General features: G+C 36.7%; 1 protein-coding gene and 1 pseudogene across 8 annotated transcripts in view; both read left to right on the plus strand.

Moving 5' to 3' along the window:
• NEO1 (neogenin 1) overlaps positions 1-14,842 on the plus strand; it is a 242,602-nt gene that overhangs the window by 135,662 nt on the left and 92,098 nt on the right. The window lies entirely within an intron of this gene.
• On the plus strand, positions 1,602-4,957 carry LOC121041963 (40S ribosomal protein S3-like; annotated as a pseudogene).

Consider the following 14,842-nt stretch of genomic DNA (forward strand, 5'->3'; position numbering starts at 1 on the left):
AATATAACAGTTTATAAGGTCTGATCTCTGGAGTTTATAATATTGTAAAGGATGTAAGAGATGTGTACAATTTAATACTAGTCCATAATAAGTGTTATTTTTATAGTACAAATAAAGCAGTAATGCAGCATATAGTTTGGAAGAGAGGAATTCTGTCTGTGCGATCATGGACGTTTTTTCATGGAAAGTGTCCCCTTTGTAATAGGCCTTGAATTATAAGATTTCCAAATGTTAAAAAAAGGGCTTGGGTCAGTATGGAAATAGAGTAGAATACCTATACCTGTAGGAAGGTAGCCTGTAAAGACAGAATAAGATCAGATTGATCATGGCCTTGATTGTAAATAGTCAAAACAATACTGTAGTTAGGCAGTCTGATGATACAGTCAGGTTTATTTAGAAGAAGTCCATATGAAATTAATATAACACTGTGTGCTAACTAATGAATTAAAATAAAAACGTAAAAAGCCAAAAAATGAAAATACAACCATCCCACACACCCAAGAAAAGAAATAGGTGGCAGATTGAAGGGGACATCTAGTCGAAGGAATATTGTTATAAAAAGACCATTGTAAGTAGTTATACTAGAAAAATAGAAAGGATCCTAATAAAAAATATATGGGGCGCCTGGGTGGCTCAGTCGGTTAAGCGTCTGACTTCGGCTCAGGTCACAATCTCACGGTCCCGTGAGTTTGAGCCCCGCATCAGGCTCTGTGCTGACAGCTCAGAGCCTGGAGCCCGTTTCAGATTCTGTGTCTCCCTCTCTCTCTGCCCCTCCCCTGTTCATGCTCTGTCTCTCTCTGTCTCAAAAATAAATAAACGTTAAAATATATATATATACATATATATATATGTATATATATATGTATATATATATATATATATATATATTAGTGATTTATTTAATCCAGACTTTATCAACTGATTGGATATTAAACATTATTATAGAAAAGTCAGAAATACTTCCCGGGCTTTTTCTGGGTGGCTAGAAGAGTGGTGATGCCTTTCCACAATAGAAAAGGAAGGTGGACGGAAGTGGAAGGGGACTTCTACTCAGGTATAGATAGTGGACATAGAACATCCCACTCTCACATACAATAAAAAAGCTGGATGATTTACAAAATCATAATTTTTCTGAGTCCTTCAAAGAGCTGAGCTTGCAAAGCAGCCAAGTAAATTAAATTCCAAAGAATTGAACACTCTCCTGTCCCCAAGGAATGGGTCATTAATTGTTTCACCTTTGGCAGAGCATGAAAGAGTTGGCTGCTGTAAGAGTGGATAAGAAGAAATCAGCTAAAGTTTTATGTGATAGTTAAAGACTAAGCATGAACTAGTTTGGAATACCTCAGGGCCCCAGATGAAAGGGAAGTTTATACAGGCTTGCAAATACATATCCCTGGAACTCCACAAGATACTCATTGTGAAGACTGGAGGCAAGTCAGAGACTTGAGAAAAGTCATTTTGGGGGCGCTTGGGTGGCTCAGTCGGTTAAGCTAACTTCGGCTCAGGTCATGATCTTGAAGTTTGTGGGTTTGAGCCCCACGTCAGGCTCTGTGCTGATACTTTGGAGCCTCAAGCCTGCTTCAGATTCTGTCTCCCTCCACTCTCTGCCCCTCCCCGATGCACACCCTATCTCTGTCTCTCTCAAAAATAAATAAACGTTAAAAAGAAAAAAGAACAGTCATTTTGGTGGTGAAGAGGTAAAAGAGGTAATCTGTAGCTGCTGATAGATAGGTACAAAACCACTCTCATTTACTCAAACTCCTTTAAGCCTCAAACCAATGCAGGAGGGGCCGAAAGCCTTATTTCATAAATTTATGGGGGGAAGATGAGAAGCCAAACCCTTCTGCTTCCCGAGGGAGGAACCCTCTGATGTGCAGGACCTGCCTAATACTGAGGCTGACCAAGGACAATTGAAAATCCTACCTGCCCTACCACCGAGCAATAGACAAAAAAGCTTTCTACTGCTGGGGGAAGGTCAAGAATATAGAGATCCCTGTGTCATAGAGTTATGTAGAAATAGTTGAAAGCTGAGAGGAAAACAGGTAAATTGAAGAACTCTCCTTCATCTCTCTTCTTAAGCACAAGATAATGGTAGTCCACCATTAGAAGAATTTGAAATCTATGGTGTGCTGAAGGTAACTAAAACAATAGTAAAATCTATACCAAGTTCAATTCCTATCTAAATTGATTTAACTCCTCCACACTAATGGCTTGACAGAATAGATATGCCATGTTCCAAGTGCAAATAATAATTATCTCAGTCTCTGCTCAGCATTCAATAAAAAATTATTGGACATAAACAGAGCAAGGGAAAACTGGTCCTTTGTTGATAGATAAACATTCAACAGAACCAAATTAAGGAGGCCCAGATATTGGAACAATCAGACAGGGACTTTAAACTAATTATTATTAGTATATTAAAGGAGTTAGTAGAAGAGGTAGATGACTGAACAGAGGAGGAATTTTGGCAGAAAGATGGAAACCGTGAAGATACTATATTTGCATTTGTCCAGAGAGTGAAAGGGTTCTATAACCAGAGGAAGGGAAATTATTAAAAATAATAGTATCAGAGATGAAGCATTTACTCAGGGTGATCATTGGGCTCACGACAGCTGAGAAAATAGTCCATCAACTTGAAGATAGTTCAATATAAATTATTTAAACTGAAATAAAAGAAAAAGAGAAAATGAACAGAGTATCTAAGATGGGAAAATATAAGATGGTTTAACAAATTGGAGCCTCACAAAGAGAAGAGAACAAGAACAGAACAGAAAAAAATAAATATTTGAATAGATAATGGCCAAAATTTTTGAATTAAAAAAATGAACAAGACCATACCACAGGTCAAAGAAGAAGCTAAGATACCCCCACGCAAACTAATGATGATAATAATAGTGGTAGTAGTAGTAATAAAAGAAGACACACCTATATGCATCATAGTTAAATTACTGAAGACCAAACATAATGAAGAAGTCTTGAAGGCAGCCAGAAAGTTTTAAAAAGATACAGAGGACATTTTCCTTCGGTGGCACACAGTGGCAAGATGGTGCGAATTTCTAAGAAGAGGAAGGTTGTTGCCGTTGGCCTCTTCAAAGCTGGATTGAACGAGTTTGTCACTTGGGAGCTGGCTGAAGATGGCTCCTCCAGAGGTGAGGTCTTAGTTACACCAACCAGGACTGAAATCATTATCTTGGCCACCAGGACACAGAATGTTCTTGGTGAGAAGGGCCGGTGGGTCCAGGAATTGACCACTGTGGTTCAGAAGAGGTTTGGCTCCCCTGAGAGCAATGTAGAGCTTTATGCTAAAAAGGTGGCCACTGGAGGTCTGCATGCTATTGCCCAGGCAGTCTCTGTGTTACAAAACTCCTAGGATGCCTTGCTGTGCAGAGGGCCTGCTTATGGTATGTGGTTCATCATGGAGAGTGAGGCCAAAGGCTGTGAGGTGGTGTCTGGGAAACTCTGAGGACAGAGGACCAAATCCTTGAAGTTTGTAGATGGCTTGATGATTCACAGTGTTAACTACCACATCGACACTGCTTGCTGTATGCCATGCACTGCTCCGACAGAGTGTGCTGGGCATCAAAATGAAGATCATGCTTCCCTGGGATTCACATGGCAAGACTGGCCCCACAAAGACCCTGCCTGATCATGTGAGCACTATGGAACCCAAAGATGAGTTATTGCCCACCACTCCCATCTTGGAACATAAGAGTGGGAAGCCATAGCTACCTGCCATGCTGTAGCTAGTACCCACAGCATAACAGGGTCTCCTTGGAAGCTGGATCTAGAGTTTGCTCTGTAAAGACCTTTAATAAAATCTTTGAAAAAGACACATGGCCTGAATAGACTTTGCATCCACTATTTGGACTGAGGATTCTTTTGCACCAAAAGAATATTACTTGATTGATTCTTAGGAATGCCTGGTTCATAATGCTTCTGGGCTTTCCCTTGGTTTCACCTGTGATTGTGAGGCAAGAGCCAGAACAGGAGGACCCCAGCAGAGCTAACCCTAGGGATATCCTGTAGGGGAGTAAATCTGGCGATGCTGAAGCACCTTGATCAGTTCATCTGTGGTTGGGGATTATAGGTTTAGAACAGGGATATATTTGAGATGGTTTTCTTTATGTGGTGTATAAGGAAATCTGTATTGCACACAGAAAATAAATATAGTGCCAATTAAAATACATAGAAGAACAAAAATAAACATTACAGCAGACATTTTACCAGAAATGGTGCCAGCCAGAAGGCAGTGGAGCAGTTTTAAAGTCCTATAAGGAAAGAAAGTCAACCCAAATAATATACCCAACAAAAAATATCTTCTAAAAATTAAAGTGAAATAAAGACATGTCAGAACAAAAGCTGAGAAAATGTACTGTCCGCAGACCTGTGCTACAAGTAATGTTAAAGTTCTTCAGGTAGAAGTAGTATGATACCCGACAGAAACTTACAGGTCTTCACAAAAAAACAAAACAGGCCAGAGTGGTTTAAAAACAGAAAAGTAAATATAAAATTCTTTCTTATTTTCAGCAGTTAATGAAATAACTTACTATCTAAACTAGGGACCACCGATATTTCAGTAAAGGTCTAGACCATAAATGTTTTAAATTTTATGGGCCAGTATCTGTCACAGCTACTCAGTTCTGCCCTTGTAGCATGAAATCAACCATATAAATCAACTTCAACTTTTCAGTAAAACTTCATTTGCAAAAAGAGGTGGCAGGTCCTTGTTTGCTGATCTCTGGTCTAAAGAAAAATAGTTTATAACCTATAAAATTAAAATGTATGACAAAACAGAGTACAGTAGGATTAAAAATAAACTGTTGTAAGATCCCTTTATTACATATCAAATTATAATATATGAAGTAGACTGTGATAATTTAAAAATGCATATCCTAAAACTTAGGGAAACTACTAAAAAGTAGAGAAGGAGATTTAGCTAATAAGTAAACAGTGGAAATAGAATGGAATCTTAAAAATTAGTCTAAAATAAGGAAAAGAGAAAAAGGGAACAAAGAACAAATGGACAAATAAAAAACAACCAGCACAATAGTAGATTCAAATCTATGTATCAATTATTGCATTAAATGTAAATGGCTTAGGCCTTAAAACAAGTCTCAAAACATTTAACAGCATTTAAATCATCCATAGTATATTCTTGGACCTCAATGGCATTAAAACCAAAACTCAATAACAGAGACTAGAAAATTCAGAAATATTTGGGAATTAAACAGCCTTCTAAATAACCCATGTGTCAAAGAACAAGTCACGAGGAATTAGAAGATACTTTTAACTAAACGAAAATACTCCTTATCAAAATTTGTAGAATGCAGATAAAGTGGCATTTTGAAGGAAGCTTTTAAAAGCTAGATTAAAAACGAATTAAATTTAAAGCATTCAGAAGAAGAAAATGATAAAGAACACAAATGAAACAGAAACAGTACTAACAGCTGTTTACTAGTTACTAACTAGTTACTAGTTTTTTGAAAAAATAAATTTAATTGGATCAAGAAAAACAAAAAAATATCAGTATCAGGATTGAAAAGGAGGATGTCATTACAAATCCTATAGACTTTAAGAGGACATAGGGAATATTAGAAACAACTTTATGCCAATAAATTTGTAAAGGAAGGTAATAGAGCTAGTTTGGTTAGGAGTGTTGAGTTTAGGTTAGAATAGAAGAAAACTAGTTAAAAATGTCTAGAATCAGGAGCAGTTCATGTCAGAAGCTCAGGAAAAAGGTTGAGGAAGAACATAACAGGCTTTGATTTTGCTAGGTTTTTTAAGAGTTTTAATCAAACTCTTGCTATAAATTAAGGCAGTTAAATATTTTATTTTCTTGTATGTAGTGAATATTTTGTCCCCAACTTTTATGTGGCAGTCTTTCACACTATTGTAAATTAAAACTCCCTAACTCTCTCTTTAGTAAGTGGAGTTTTAAGGGATCATATATTGTCTAGTCATATTTTTTTGCCTTCAGACTACTGTCTTAGTCAACTAAAGTTCATCTTTGCATACTGTCTTGAAGATCTGCATGGATACCATCACTATAATCTTTGGGTAAGTTTCTTGCCATGTGTTATTTTCTTAATCAAAAAATTCATTCTTGTTTCTACCTTAAATCACCACAATTTTCTGTGGACTTACATCTCAGCCTCTTACTTTATCTACTTAAAGATAGCATTTATTGGGGCGCCTAGGTGGCTCAGTTGGTTAAGTGTCCAACTTTGGCTCAGGTCATGATCTCGCGGCTTGTGAGTTCAAGCTCCCCATCAGACTCTGTGCTATCAGCACAGAGCCCACTTCAAATCCTCTGTCTACCTCTCTCTGCCCCTTCGCATCTCTCTCTCTCTCTCTTTAAAAATAAACATTTTTAAAAAATGAAAATAAAAATCTTCTTTTATCTCAGTCTTATACACATCATTTAAAAAATATGGCCTTGGGGCGCCTGGGTGGCGCAGTCGGTTAAGCGTCCGACTTCAGCCAGGTCACGATCTCGCGGTCCGTGAGTTCGAGCCCCGCGTCAGGCTCTGGGCTGATGGCTCAGAACCTGGAGCCTGTTTCTGATTCTGTGTCTCCCTCTCTCTCTGCCCCTCCCCCGTTCATGCTCTGTCTCTCTCTGTCCCAAAAATAAATAAACGTTGAAAAAAAAAAAATATGGCCTATAAGAAGCTAGAAAAAGAAATTTATATAGCAGAAATAGCACTTTATATTTGAATGTATGAAAACGTGAAATCACAAATCAGTGTGGATTGAAAGAAACCTGCATTACTTGATATGTGGATAATTGGTGTTTTGTAAAGAATTACATTATGTGTTTATCTTAATGTCAAAATAAAATATAGAGAGAGTTGGGGTGCCTGGATGGCTTGGTCGGTTAAGCGTCTGACTTCAGCTCAGGTCATGATCTCACGGTCCATGAGTTCAAGCCCTGCGTCAGGCTCTGTGGTGACAGCTCAGAGCCTGGTGCCTGCTTCGGATTCTGTGTCTCCCTCTCTCTCTGCCCTTCCCCTGTTCATGCTCTGTCTCTCTCTGTCTCAAAAATAAATAAACGTTAAAAAAAATAGAGAGAGAGTTAAACTTTTAATTGAATCCATAAAAATGTTGAAAGATGACAGAAGAGTCTTGCCATTTGCTTTTACATATAAAAGAGGTAAGAGAGAATACAGATGGAAATTTGGTATTTTAGGGTGTAAAAACTTAATTCTTCTTCATAGAAAGTATAACTAAATTAAAGAAGAAACAAGGTAGGGAAGAAGTTTAATATTCTGACTATGTAAGAATGCGCACAAATAACTAACATAAGCTTACAATTCACAATAGAGCAAAGATAAAGATAATTTCTAAACACGACGTATGTTCCACTTCACTATCAAAGATACAAGATTAAGTCAGTGAGATGTCATTTTTGCCTAATGAAGATTTTATATCTTCTAATGAATTACTAGTTTATAATGGTTAGTGTGTGATTAGGGGTTGTGCTTTGCTTTCACTCAGCAAAAATATAAATTGTTACATCATTTACTAATACCATTTTGACAATTATATGTTAAACATTACTGACTCAACCCATTAATTGTTCTTTTAAGATTTTTTAAAAATTATTTTATTTTTGAGAGAGAGACAGAGACAGAATCCCAGCGGGGAAGGGGCAGAGAGAGAGGGAGAACAGAATCCAAAGCAGGCTCCAGGCTCTGAGCTATTGGCACAGTGCCTGATGTGGGACTCGAACTCACAGACAGTGAGATCATGACCGGAGCCAAAGTCAGACGCTTAACTGACTGAGCCACCCAGGCGTGCCCCTTTTAGGATTTTTCCTAAGGAAGAAATCAATGATTTGGACAAAGACTGTTAATATCAGCATTTGTATTTTAAAAAGAAAAAAGATAGGGATAAAGAGAGAAAGAATAGGAAATGACTTACATGTCCCAAAATAGAGGAAGTAGTTAAAATAATTATAGTACAACATTGTGATGGAAAGGTTATTTGGCCATTGAAAACCATGTCTTTGAACACTCTTTAATGACATCAGGAAAATCTCCAGATGTAACGTCAAGTAGAGAAGTAAAATACAAAGTTATGTATACCAAATAATCTGAATTTAGTTAAACAATTATATACACATATGGAGACATTCCCATACCAAAATGTTAACAGTGCTTATCTTTGGATACTAATATTTTTTCAGTTTTCTGAAATAACCATATATTCCTTCTATAATCAGTAAAGGTTTTATTTTTTTTAACTTAATACTAAAGCTATCTTTCAGTGCTAAAATTTAGAAAATACACCAAACACATAATTTTGAGGACTTTCTGCCAAAAACGTCATAGAATTACAAACACTTCCCTTCATAAGAGTTGGGTTGTATTGCAGGAAGTGAACAAAGCAATTTCCAGTAGACTCACTGCTACCCCTGATTTGGTAGGACAAGTACTAGAGGCCTGAGCAGCCTGGAGGAGGAAGGATTGAAACTGGCCTGCTTGGAGCCTCTCCCTTTGCATTCATTACAATTGTGAATCTCCAAGAGTAAAATAGAATGGAAGTATATAGCATTCCCAAATCTGTTTGACTATGGAGCTTTTGTCTTTTTTTATGTACACTCATTAATATCTTAAAGGGCACAATTTGGGATACATTGATGTAGAGATATTCAAAGGTGGATGGACAAAAGTGATGTTGGCAAACAGCCCACAGGCCAAGTCCAGCCAACCTCCTGTTTTTGTAAGTAAAGCTTTGAGACCCAGCCACGCTTGTTTACTGATTGTCTGTGTCTGGTCTGTAGTTGTTTTCACACTACAATGGCAGAGATGAGTAGTTTAAACACAGACCACATATCCCACCACGTCTGAAATACTCATTCTAGCCCTTTACAGAAGTTTGTTGAACATGGACACAAATGAGAGGAATCGTTCAACCCTGATACTTTGTGATCCTAAGTTATTTCTGGTCACTGGAAGTCTGTTTCAGTTAAAAGTTTTAAAATGAAAAAAGTGGGGGTAGGTAGAGAAAGGCAGAAGAAGGGCAGGAGAGTGAAGGATATAAGGGTAACAGAAGAACGTCAGACGTAGCGTGTAACTCGATGTGTCATGGTGACAGACTTCAGACTACAAGAGAGTTTGCTAGCACATCTTTGTGGCTAACATCCGAGAGACGTTTAAATACCAGAAACCCCATGGAGTAAATTACTGAAGGTGGAAAGAATCTTAAGATGATGTTTACCTTCATGCATCAGGTTTAAAAATAACATTGGAAGTATTTGAGTGTCTTTGAGACTGAGCCTTATTTTTGTAGGGGGAATTTTCTACTGCCCACTGGCTACTGTCTGCTGGCTAGTGCTTCGTTGCAAGAAGGTAGTATCGAGTACCCACAGTTGGCCTCTGATATAATTTGGACGGTTCGGGTTTAAGTTAATTATCACCTTGGAATGTTAAATGAAACTTTGTAATTATAATTAAAATATATGGAACATGTATGCAACAACACTAGAAAACAGAATTTCTAATTGGGAATTAGAATTTGAGAATGAGTATGTTTGAAACATACCTTTCTTTTTTTTCCTCCAGCTTTATTGAGATATAATTAACATTCAATGTTATGTAAATTTAAGGTATATAATGTGATGATTTGTACATGTTGCAAAAGGTTTAGCACAGTAAGGTTAGTTAACACATTCTCTACCTCACATAACCGCCATTTTGTTATTGTTCTGGTGAGAACATGGTGAGCTCACCCCTCCTACAACTTTCAACACTACAACAGTATTGTTTATTAGAGTCACCGTGCTGCACATTACAGCACCAGATCTTACTCCTTTGTAAGTGGAAGTTGGTACCTTTTGACCAACATTTCCCTATTTCCCCTGCCTTCAGTCCCTAGTAGTCATTATTCTACTCTGTTTCTCATACAATATTAGTCAATGCCAAGCATAGCTTTCTTAAAATATTTAATTTCATGTGTGTTGGGAGTACTTTTTAAAAATTTTTGGTTAACATACAGTGCAAGATTGGTTTCATGAGTAGAACTCAGTGATTCATCACTTACATACAATACCCAGTGCTCATCACAACCAGTGCCCTTCTTAGTACCCATCACCCATCTAGACAATCCCCCTCCCACCTCCCTCTATCAACCCACAGTTTGTTTTCTATCATTCAATATTCTCTTGTGGTTTATTTCCTTCTCTTCTCTCCCCACCCCCCGTGCTGTTTTTAATATTTACTTTATGCATTTCTAGGAACAGCAACTGTCGATTTTAGAATCTCTTGTAGTTTTAAAAATAGTTACAGCAGTATTATTTTTATTTGCTGCCAGTTAAATTAATATTATCTGTCATTTTGTGCCAAAGTACTTTCTATGTCTTATTGTCTACTGAATGACTTTAAGTATTGGCATTATGAAGTATTGCAGTTAAGATAGTAAGAATTAAGTAAAATGTGTTTTGTCCATTAACTTTTTATTAGCCTTTCTTCCTGTCACTTTGAATTTAAAAATAGATTCCAAAATTATCTTGTAAGATTTAAATTTAAAAACACAAGAATGTTTTTCTTTGTACACTCATTCATATCAAGTCTGATTAATTGTCAGTTGTAGTTCCAGTAAGGGAAGATGGGCTGGTGAAAAGGGAGTAACATGAACTTGTTTTTAGTAAAGGAAATTCATACTTCACCAGTTCATTAAATGACTTCTAGGATATTATGGCCATGGTAGATAAGGATACATATTGAACTTCACTTTTTTTGTGTGTGACAGAAACATTTGCAAAAAATTCCACGTGGTATCTAAGGTAAATACTGAATAATAGAAGTTCTGGAATAAGTGACTAAGGCCTGGCATGATTAAAAGTTGGCTAGGTAGCAGGAAATCATTAGTCATTAGTGGAATATTTTAAATCTGAAGCGCTAGGATGTGTGATAGTTGGTGTTGATTTTAATCAAAGGATAAATTCTAATCAGTTATTTTACCTTTTTGTAGCAGTAATTATAAATTTAAGAAAAGTTTTAACTCAAGACAACTATGATGAAATTTGACTTCTTAATCATGAATTCCATGTCCAGGAACTTACTGTGATTGAAAATGCATCTAATGTCAATGTCTTGGTTCTGGTTCTTGTCTGCCATTAACTTGCTGAATGATTGGATCAGGTACTGAAATTCTCTGATTTTAATTTTCTGTAAAATGGAGGATTTAGATTATATGACTTCCTTATCACTCAAATATTCTGTTAAATGCAGCTGTTACAGAAATATATGCACTAACTGTAAGATGCATTTTGAATATTTTTGTTTAAAATAGATATTTCAAACAAATATAGTTATTTGTATTAAAATAGATACATTGTTTGCAGAAAGACTGAGGCGTTGCCAGTTACCTGCCATAATGTGTATAATGACACAAACCTCATACAAACAACCTGAATTACTGGCTTCATGTCCCAGCCCCACTACAGATGAGGTAGTTAATCTCTCTGAGTATCATTTTCCTTATCTATAAGTATAAACAGTAATCTCTGCACAGCACACTTCTGAGGGGCAAATAGACTAATAAAGTTGACCCTTGAACAACATGGAGGTTAGGGGCACTGACCTCTGCACAATCAAAAATCTGCGTATAATTTGACTCCCCAGAAACTTAACTAGTAATAACCTATTGTTGGCTGGAAGCCTTTAGTAGTAAACAGTCACTTAACACATGTTTTATATGTTATGTGTATTTTAGACTACATTCTTACAATAAAGTAAGTTAGAGGACAGAAACTGTTAAGAAAATAATAAGGAGGGGCACCTGGATGGCACAGTCAGTTGAGCCTCTGACTCTTTTTTTTTTTTTTTCAACGTTTATTTATTTTTGCGACAGAGAGAGACAGAGCATGAACGGGAGAGGGGCAGAGAGAGAGGGAGACACAGAATCGGAAACAGGCTCCAGGCTCTGAGCCATCAGCCCAGAGCCTGATGCGGGGCTCGAACTCACGGACCGCGAGATCGTGACCTGGCTGAAGTCGGACGCTTAACCGACTGCGCCACCCAGGTGCCCCGAGCCTCTGACTCTTGATGTCATCTCGGGTCTTGATCTTGGTGTCTTGAGTTCAGGTCCCACATTGGGCTCTGTGCCGACCATGAAGCCTACTTAAAAGAAAAGAAAAGAAGGAAGAGAAAATACATTTGAGGTACTATACTGTGTTTATTAAAAAAAAAAATTGTGTGTAAGTGGACCAGTGCAGTTCAAACCCATATTGTTCAAGAGTCAGCTGTATATGTAAAGCATATTGTAAATCATAAGCACTCTGTAACTCTAGGGTAATAGTAATTTGAAAGAATGTACAAAGGCAAAGCTACTGAATGGGAATTTAGTAGTCAACATTAAATTAAAATGGAAATAGAAGGTTAACTTCATGGGGGCACCTGGGTGCCTCAGTCTATTAAGCATCCCAATTTCAGCTCAGCTCATCATCCTACGGTTCATGAGTTCAAGCCTCACACTGGGCTCTCTGCTGTCAGCACAGAGCCTGCTTTGGATCCTGTGTCCCCCTTTCTCTCTGCCCCTCCCACTCTTGCTCTCTCTTTTTCTCTTGCAAAAATAAGTAAACATTAAAAATAAAAAGGTTAGCTTCATGAAGCAAGGTTTGAGAGTTTTTTCAAGTAGACAGTAATTATTTAATATTCAGTTAGATCATTTAAATTTGAAAATAAGAAAAAAATCTTATGTGACCAGATTGCAAGGCATCTGAAATGGTTTGCTTAAAACTAACTTGCACAAAATAGTTTTAAATAAATATAATCCACGTTCGCTGTAAAAATAAGAATGCGTAATTGACTGCAATAAAAGTAAATGTACCTTTTACCCCTTCCCTTAATCTCACTTCCTAGAGATAGCCCATGTTAGCAAACATTGTGTATTTATTCAGTAACTATTTGTTGAGCAAAATTCTATATGCTATTTAAAATTGTATATTCGACTGCACTGAGTGGTGGGGGTGAAATAGCCAACAGGCAGGCATGATTCTCTGCCCTGTTAGTGTTTATGCACTCTAAGCATAGACAGACATTGAGCAAGTGAATAAAGAAAGTAATTATCGATTTTATGCCTATTTAAAGGAAATGAATCCTTTACGCTCTGATAAAGAATTATTGAGGGTATACTGAGACTTAACTTTAAATAGGATGGACAAAGAGGCCCTTTCTGATGGCATATGTAAGTTGAGACTTGAGCCTTAGAAGAAACCTATGTGTGCACACATTTTATACTTACATATGCATATACACATGTCATGATTAACCTTTTAGTTTGCAGAAATGAAATTATGTTTTTCTATGACTTAACTGAATGGAATTTGTGGACATGCTGGCACTTACAAGTTTCCTTTTTTTCTTCTTTTTTTACCTGCTCTGTTATCAGACTTGTGTTTTCATGTTCTTGATGGCAGTGTAAATTTTTTTGAAATGCAGTTTTATAATTTAGAATTCATATGCCCTTTCATCAAATAACTCTATTTGTAATAATTTATCTTGCATGTATAGCTATCAAATATTTAAAGATATTTATGTTAGGCCAGGATAACTCTGGAAACAATTCAGTCAATACAGTTAGTAAGGGGGCTGATTAAATAACATGAATGCAATGGATTACTAGGTAGCTGTTAAAATATAAGGTAGATATGGAAAATATCTGAGTTATATTATTAAACAAGTTGCAGAAAGGTATATGTAGGCTGATTTCATTTGTGGGAAAGGTAAGATAGAAGGATATTTGAACAATACCTTTGAACAGGGGTTAGGGGCCCCAACTCCCGTGCAGTCAAAAATCTGCCTGTAACTTTTGACTCCCTAAAAACTTTACTAATTGTGAGAACCATGAGAGATGACTTTTTACTGCAGTACACAATTTGCTGAAGAGACAAATGCTTACACAGAGATGGTTGGTGTTACACAACCGTCATTAGCTTCACACAGCATTTTCAGCAGATACTTTCAATACTTTAGCTCACCACAATGGCAACAAGACATAGCTACGAAATTATTACAGTACAGTATATATTGCAGTTGATCTTATATAGGTACAATTTATTTTTAAAAATTTTTTAAAGTATTAAACTACTTTTTAATATTTTTTAATGTATTATTTTTGAGAGAGAGAGAGCACATGTGAGTGGGGAAGGGGTAGAGAGAGAGGGGGATAGAGGATCCAAAGCGGGCTTTATGCTGACAGCAGGGAGCCTGAAGGGAATTATTTTTTTTAACTTTATTCATTTTTGAGAGACAGAGCATGAGCAGGGAAGGGGCAGAGAAGAGAGAGACACAGAATCTGAAGCAGGCTCCAGGCTCTGAGCTGTCAGCACGGAGTCCGATGCGGGGCATGATCGTGAGATCATGACCTGAGCCGAAGTCTGATGCTTAACCAACTGAACTACCCAGGTGCCCCAGCAGTAACAATTTAATACTGTCTTTACATTTGTTTACTTTTCTCTAAACTGCACATGGCACCATGTATATAGACTGTGCCTAAGTTCTGATTACTTTTACCTTGGTGTATTTTAACTTTGTGTGTATTTTATGGTAGTAAATTATAAAATAGACTAGTATTTCCATATATTTATGTATTGATGACATATCTAACTTTTTCTTACTTCTTTGGATATTTCTAGGCTATAAAGTTTTATTATTTCTAGGCTGTGAGTTTTTTCAAATTGTTTACAAATCTCCAAAATAATTTCTAATATATTTATTGAAAAAAAAAATCATGTATAAGTGAACCCATGCAGTTCCAACTTGTGTTGTTTAAGGGTCCTCTGTAGATGTATATATGCTTATAAGAAAGTTTTATAAATCTACACAACAATCTGTTAATT

This window comes from Herpailurus yagouaroundi, unplaced genomic scaffold (genome assembly GCF_014898765.1).
Source record: "Herpailurus yagouaroundi ecotype Mexico unplaced genomic scaffold, PumYag 184, whole genome shotgun sequence".
In the NCBI taxonomy this organism is placed as follows: Eukaryota; Metazoa; Chordata; class Mammalia; order Carnivora; family Felidae; genus Herpailurus; species Herpailurus yagouaroundi.